The 7,906-nt window shown below is 42.2% G+C and overlaps 1 pseudogene; it reads left to right on the top strand.

The window, feature by feature from the left end:
* The first annotated feature begins 4,869 nt into the window (after window positions 1-4,869).
* LOC132250044 (uncharacterized protein K02A2.6-like) lies at window positions 4,870-7,642 on the top strand (annotated as a pseudogene).
* Window positions 7,643-7,906: the final 264 nt, after the last annotated feature.

Here is a 7,906-nt window from a genome sequence, read left to right as displayed (position 1 = left end):
CTAACTTGCCCCTCAACCAGTGTGTGGTTGAACCTATAACTATCTAACTTCCTACAGTAGTTCTGTAACAACCAAAATATTAGCTGTATTTTATTGGCATCCCCTTCTCCAGCTCTCCTTTTGAAGCTGGCCCCCTGTGAACCAAGACAGGGAGATACATGAGACCAGGAAGATGTGAATAAACTAGAATAGATAGCTTAGTGAGATGGATGGTACCCTGCAAGGGACAAGGCCTTCACTCTTGCTTCCATCAGAGCAGAAACGGCAGTTCTCTCCATCCATTTTATCCAATGAATATTAACTGGTAAGTGCAGTGGCTCAGCTTCAAGGCTGTGGGTGGTAAACACCTGACCTGGTGGTTACAGTACCATACTGGGAAAGTCAAAAAGAATAGGTTCAGGCCTTCTCTGTGTTGGAGAAGGGGGAGGGGGGTGCTTAGAATTTAGGTTTCCAACTTCCTGGGCAAATGCCTTTTGTCCTTGCCTATTGAGCTAAATCATGGGAGGCTTATTTATGCATATGTTATGGCTTTTTGCTGAATAGGATTTTGTGATGTGCATATATCCAGCATATATGCATATATGGTCATGTGCCTGCCTGGTATGTGTGTTGCTTACCGTGCATGCTCAGTAGCTGTGATGTAATGGCTACCCATCCAGAATGTATCTATGGCTACCCATGCACAAACTGTGCATGAGCAAAAAAATGTCAGTTATGCAGCTGGAAAGTGAACCCATAAAGTGAAATAGAATTATACCCTTACAGAAAAGAAGGCAAAAGGACAGAAGAGAAAAGAAGGGAAGAAGTAGGACACAAAACTGAGAGAGTAACAGCACGAATTCAAGTCTCTGGTTCCAGGTGATGTTCATGTCTTAGCAGAGGACAGTAGAAATTCTATGTCATCCAGGTTTCTCTCTCTCTCTTTCCTAGTGTAGTTAGAATACCTTTCAAGATCAGAACAATGAAGTGTCAATAGTATTAGAGGGAAACTTGTAATCCCTGGAGATTTTTGGAGTGATAGCAAACCATGTTCCTTTCACTCTAGCTGTACTGGCATCAGCATCAAACTATGCCTTAGCCTGGTTGACCCAATATGTTGAGAATCCCAAAAGGTTTGATTAGTGGAAAACACCATTCTCTGCATTCTATTTACTAAATAGGTCTATTTTCCTTAAGACCAGTTTTGTTTAACTGATTTCCAGTCTAATATTTCTGTATTGATCCAATCATGATGTTAACTCAGTCCTTGGGTTGTATCAGCAAGCCATTTTTATTTGGGGAATCCACAGTTTCTTTAGGTGATCTATTCCATCACTTAATCACCATCAAAATTAGAATGTTCTTCCTAATATCCAATCTAAATTTCTCTGTTGCAGTTTTAGACCATAATTTCTTGTCCTGTCTTCTGCAGCTACAAAGAATAGTCTATTAAAGTGGCTGGCAACCTTTAACAAGTTGTGGGCAGGAACAACCTGGCTGTGGGCCAACATGGGCCAGGTGGCTTCAGCAGTGCATCAAAAGCAAGGAGCTTTCCTTGCATCTACATCAGGTCCAGGCAGCTGGGAGCTGCAGCTGTCCAACTGCTACTTCTCCCAGCCCTGCCCTTCCCAGCAGTCGAGCAAGTGCAGCTTCCAGCTGGTGGAAAGCTATGCCAGGGCTGGGCAGCTGCTAAGTGTCCATGCAGCCATTACTTCTCCTTGCTCCCTCCCAGTCCCCAACTCCTGACCCCAGCTCAGCTTCCCACAGGAGTCTTAAATATGAGCACTATGTTTGCCATTTTACAATCATCTGGGCTTTCTCCAAATCATCAAAGTTTTCAAAGATAAAGGCCAGTGGCTCTGCAATCACATCAGCCAACTTCCTCAGCACCTTCAGCTGCATTGCATCTTGCACATGTCCAGCTTTTCTAAATTGTCCCTAACCTGTTCTTTCACCACTGAGGGCTGCTCACCTGCTCCCCAAACGGTCTTGTTAGGTGCAGTAGTCTAGAAGCTGACCTTGCCTGTGAAGACTCAGGTGAAAAAGGCATTGAGTACTTCAGCCTTTTTTGCATCATCTGTCACTAGGTTGGCTCCCCCCATTCAGTAAAGAAGCCACACTTTCCTTGATCCTCTTCTCATTGCTGACATAGTATCTGTGTTCGTGTGTGTATGTCTATGTTTGTGTGTGTGTGTGTCAACAAGTACTAAATGACTGCACAGTAACCCAAGTTACTGCATAGTAGCAACAACAAATGTCTCTTTTGTGACACTACTGTGCAGTAGCCTAATACTACTGCACAGTACTATTAGGCTACTGCACAGTCAGCATTTCATGTAGAAGCAGCCTCTCTGTGTGTAATTTTGAATGTAAACTCTTTTAGAGTAGGAAGGCTTCCTGCATTTCTAGGAAGTTTCACACATCCCAATGGCACTGTGAAAATAATGGTAGTTCTGTGTTAATTCAGGCCACAAAGGCAACCCATATACAGGCAGGTCAATTCCTGCTCACAGTGAAATCAGCGTAACTTTTGCCCCTGACTTCTGCTGGAGACAAGGCTGGGATCTAAAACTGCAATTTTTCAGCAAACAGCTGTTTGTTTATGCTAATAGGACCCTGTCCTTTTATTATAAAGTTGTATTGACATTTTAACCCAATATAAAGATTAATTCTACACTGAAACATAATAATGTGCAAATTCTGAGCTTGAAAGTTTTCCATTTTCTTCTGTGTGCAGATTTGAAAAGAAAGTAAAGAATAGAAAGCATTGTGATGATTTATTTAGAAAAAAAGGGCAGGAAAATGGTAAAAGTATTTCAAAGATAAGGGAAAGAGGTAATTGCCAAGTTAGTCTGCAGATGGCAGAGCAGGGTAGTACCTCAGAGACTAACTCATTCAGAAAGGTATAAGCTTTTGTAGGCAACAGCCTACTTTGTCAGATGCTATTAATGGACTTAGAAGGAATACTAAATAGAAAGGAATAAACCAATTTAACTACAACTCAGAAGACATCTTTTTGAACGGGGTCCCACTCAAATCACAAAAATTATGGAGGGGTGCCTCGAGTCTAAAATGGTTGAAAACCATTGGGATAAACAAATCAGTTAACCTATAGGTGGACATAAGTGTTACAAAAGCTAGTCTCGATAACAAGATAAGAATCCAGAATCTCTGTTGGGACCATGCTTAACATAACCTAGTCTGTGGATGATTTCTTATTCTGCAATTCCAATTTCAAGTTGGTTTTTAAAAATTTGTTGTTCAAGAATACTTACTCTGAAGTTGGTCTAATAAAAGATATCACATCTACCCAAAGAAGCTTGTCTGCCTATGTCCTTAGACCAGCACGGCTACAAGCAAAAACCTTATTCTGAAGTAGCATCTAATGAAGTAGGCTGTTGCCTCTGAGAGCTTAAACCTTTTTGAATGAGTTAGTCCCTAAATTGTAATGTAATAAAGTTACTATTTTGTTTAACCAAACATACTGTATATAAGGGGAGTTATGCAGGACTCAGGTAGCTAACTGGTGCTTAAGGTCCCAAAGTTCAAAAGTTAGACCCTTAAAATGTCCATACATTTGCTACCTAACCCTGGAATCACTAGAAATCTGTAGGCACCTTGTACGCTGCTATGGGTAGCTTCTGGGCAGATCACAGCCAGACATGTTTGGTCATGCTAACAGAGCTGACTACTTTTACTTTTGCTGCTGACTTTGGCTATGGACACTGTTCAGGGTTGTAGTAATTAGGCAATTATCGGGTTAAATTGGTAGTCATTATTATGGGATGAAGCTTGAGAGAGCTCCACCCTCTGTTTACAGATTTACAGATTCACAGAAGTTTAGGGCTGGAAAGGACCTTGTGAGTTCATGTCCAGCCTCCCTGCTCTGGGCAGAAAGACTGCTGGGGTCAAATAACCCCAGCACGGTGTGTGTCTAGTCTCCTTTTGAAGATCTCCTGGGTAGGTGCCTATATCACCCCTGCTGGTGCAGAGTTAGTTTTATCTTCCCAGTTAGGTGTTGTTTGTTCCTAAATAACAGCCTGTTGTTTTGGGCCTGGAGAAAAGTAAGTCTCAGTATTCTTTGTTAAGTAAGGAACTTAACAATGGCGATGAGAAAATTTATCTGTGTCTTCCTATGGGAAAATTGAGGAATTTAATCCAGACACTGAGGATTGGCAACAGTGTATTGAGAGATGGGGCCATTATTTTCAAACTAATGAAATCATTGAGGGGGACAAACAGAAGGCAATATTTCTCAGTGTTTGTGGCAGCAAAACATATTCCATTTTAAGACATTTGTTGCAACCTCAAAAGCCAGGAGGTAAAAATTTGTCAGAGTTGGAAAAGATCTTATCTGAACATTATACTCAAAAGCCAAACACTAGTGTAGAACATTTCAAATTCCATAACAGAATGAGGAAGGAAGGTGAATCAATCTTAGACTATATTGCTGCGCTCAAAAAGCTAACTGAACACTGCACTTTTGGAAATGTCCTAGAGGATATGTTGAGAGAGAGATTTGTTTGTGGAGTTGATGTAAAAATCCAAAAACAATTACTTGCAGATGAGGACCTGACCTGGGACAAAGCTGTAAAGGTGGCAACTGCCATGGAAGCAGCAGTGAAAAATGTACAGGGTTTACATTTAGGCAATAAAGAAACTCAACATGAGCCCATAAACCAAGTGCAAAGCTCTCAACAAAAGTTTAGAAACTTGGAGATATGTTTTCACTGTGAAGGCATGCATTCAACCTCAGTTTGCAGACACAAAATGTCCCAGTGCCATAAACGCAGAAAGATGGGACACACATAGCAAAAAAATGCAAGGGGGGCTAGCTGTCTGCACAACAAGGTCAGGCCAAAGAAAAGGGAAGAAAGCAAAATGCTTATCATGTACAGGAGGATGAGGAAGAGGAGGCAGATGAAGAGATACACACGTGTAATGGAGGATAAAGTGGAACCTTACAGAGTAACTGTACAGTTAAATAATCAACCTGTATGCATGGAAATAGATACAGGGGATTCTGTCACAATGATTAATGAAGAGATTTATCAGAGTGTATAGCAGGCTGGGGTCCTCTGGGAAAGACAAGAGTGAAACTAAAGATTTACACTGGGGAAAACATCCCAGTAATAGGATCAGTAAGTGTCCCTGTTGCATATAAAGGACAACAGAAAACCTTAAAGTTCTTAGTAATAAAAGGAGAAAGGCCCATCTTGTTTGGTAGGACATGGCTGAAAAAACTCAGACTAGATTGGGAAGAAATGCCAGCCCTAAAAGAAATCCTGGGGGCCTACCCTGCAGTATTCCAAGAGGGGTTAAGCAGACTGAAGGGAATAAAAGCTAGGATTTATATCCAAGAGGGCAGTCAGCCAAAGTATTTCAAAGTCAGGCCAGTTCCATATGCCCTCAGAGAGAGAACTGAAACAGAATTGGATAGATTGGAACTAGAAGGCATCATCTCCCCTGTGCAGTTTGCTGAATGGGCAACACCCATTGTACCAGTGCCCATGCCCGATGGAACCATCTGTATCTGTGGGGACTATAAAGTCACGGTCAATTAAGTTTCTAAGTCAGACAACTACCCGATTCCATGCACTGAAGACTTGCGAGCAGTGCTTGGACGAGGCCAACATTTTAGCAAATTGGACATGTCCCAGGGTTATCAAGAGATGGAACTTGAGGGGAATTGTAAGAAATTCACCATAATCACCAAGGGTTTGTACCAATATAATAGATTGGTCATGGAAAACATCTTAAAGGAGATTCCAGGGGTAGTGGTGATGATTGATGATATCCTCATCACAGGAAAAAGTGATAGGGAACACCTGGCAACACTCAAGAGAGTATTTCAAATGCTGGGAGAAGCAGGGCTATGTTTGAAACAAAAGAAATGCTTTTTCATGAGGCCTGTAAGATTGACAAGGAGGGATTTCACCCCATGACAGATAAAGTCACAGCTAATGAAAAGGAACTGGCCCCACAAAACACGTCAGAACTTCAGGCATATCTGGGAATGTTGAATTATTATCATCGGTTCTTTCCAAACCTGTCAGCTCTCTTAAAACCTTTACATCACCTCTCAAGGAAAGAAACCTCACGGCACTGGGGAGGTAGACAAAAAGAAGCCTTCCGAGAATCTAAGAGGCTACTTAAATCATCAGAGTTTTTGTCTCATTTTTATCCCAGCAAGGAATTAATCCTGTCCTGTGATGCTTCATCCTATGGGGTAGGGGCAGTGTTGTCCCATAAACTGAACAATAAGGAAGAACAGCCTATTTAATATGCCTCAAGGACACTAAACAAAGCTGAATGTGGTTATTCTCAGTTGGAAAAGGAAAGTTTAGCTATTATATTTGGCCTAAAGAAGTTTCAACAGTATCTGTATGGGAAGGCTTTCACCATCATAACAGACCACAAACCTTTGGTAGGATTTAAGGAAAATAAAGCAGTACTCACTATGACAGCAGCATGACTATAGCGGTGGGCTTTGACCCTAACCACATATGAGTAAAAGATTATAAGGCAGGCCATCAGCATGGGAATGCTGACACCCTTAGAAGGCTACTACTACTGGACTCAGCTCATACAGAAGAGCACCCCTGGGAAGTAGTCTTGGCGTTGAACCATTTGAAACAGACACCCATGAAGGCTTCTCAGATCAAAATGTGGACTAGGCAGGTTCCTATCCAGTCTAGGGCAATGTGCTACACCTTACAGGGCTGGCCAAAACAGAATCCGCGAGGAGAGCTTTGGCCCTTTTGGACCAGAAGTACCAAACTGAGCATAGAGGATGGCTGTATTTTGTGGGGCATGCAAGTGGTAGTCCCCCCTCAAGGACAACAGAAACTGCTGGCAGAACTACATGAGGCACATCTTGGAAATTCCCAAATGAAAGCTTTGACTCGCAGCTATGTGTGGTGGCCACGCCTAAATGAAGACCTGGAAAAAGTCATCAAGCATTGTCCCCATTGTCAAGTACATCAACTGTCTCCAGCACAGGCACCCTTGCATCCTTGGGAATAGTCAGGACAGCCTTGGTTTCATCTGCACATACACTATGCCCGTCTCTATTTAGGAAAAATGTTTTTAGATCATAATAGATGCTTATTCAAAATGGCTGGAAGCATACCCCTAAAACTCAACAACCTCAGAAGCAACCTGTGACAAGGTTCGACAAACTTTTGCCACACATAGATTGCTTGTGGCATTGGTCACATATAATGCACCAAATTTCACTAGTCATGAATTTAAGGCGTTCCTTAGTAAGAATGGAATTAAGCACGTCCAAACATCACCATACCACCCAGCTTCTAATGGCCTTGCAGAGAGAGTCATGAGGACCTTCAATGAAGAGATGAGAAAAATGACCAGAGGAAGTTTGGAGACAAAATTGGCTCAATTCCTTTTGAAATATCAAGTCACACCTCAAACCATCATAGGCATGAGCCCTGCCCAGCTATTAATGGGAAGGAGGATCAGGTCTCATTTGGTTTTACTGTATCCCAATATGGAGGAAGAAGTGCAGAAAAAACAGATGCTTCAAAAACACAACCACGATTATCATGCTGAAGAGAGAGTCTACACAAAAAAATTTCAGTACCTGCCAACCTACTTGGATTCCAGGCAGTATCCAAGAACAAACGGGACCCTTATCTTTTAAAATTGGAGTCAGTAATGGCCAAATGGTGAGATGACATCAGTAGCAGATCCACTTATGAACCAACCTACCTGAGGGACTGGAGTCATTGCCTGAGAAGGATGGGTTTTCAGAGGACCCAAAATTGGGTAGAATCACTGAGAATTCTGAGTCCAGTATTGTGGAGCTAGCCACAAACTCTCCTTGTCCGGAGGTCAGAGATGCTGGAGACAGACATATACTCCCCTGGCCAGAGGAGAAGCTTGTTCCTGAGGAGGGGTGTTATCT

The sequence above is a fragment of the Alligator mississippiensis genome, chromosome 4 (genome assembly GCF_030867095.1).
Source record: "Alligator mississippiensis isolate rAllMis1 chromosome 4, rAllMis1, whole genome shotgun sequence".
NCBI classification, from domain to species: domain Eukaryota; kingdom Metazoa; phylum Chordata; order Crocodylia; family Alligatoridae; genus Alligator; species Alligator mississippiensis.
Note: the sequence above shows the minus strand (reverse complement) of the source record. Positions and strands in the feature narration are given on the sequence as shown.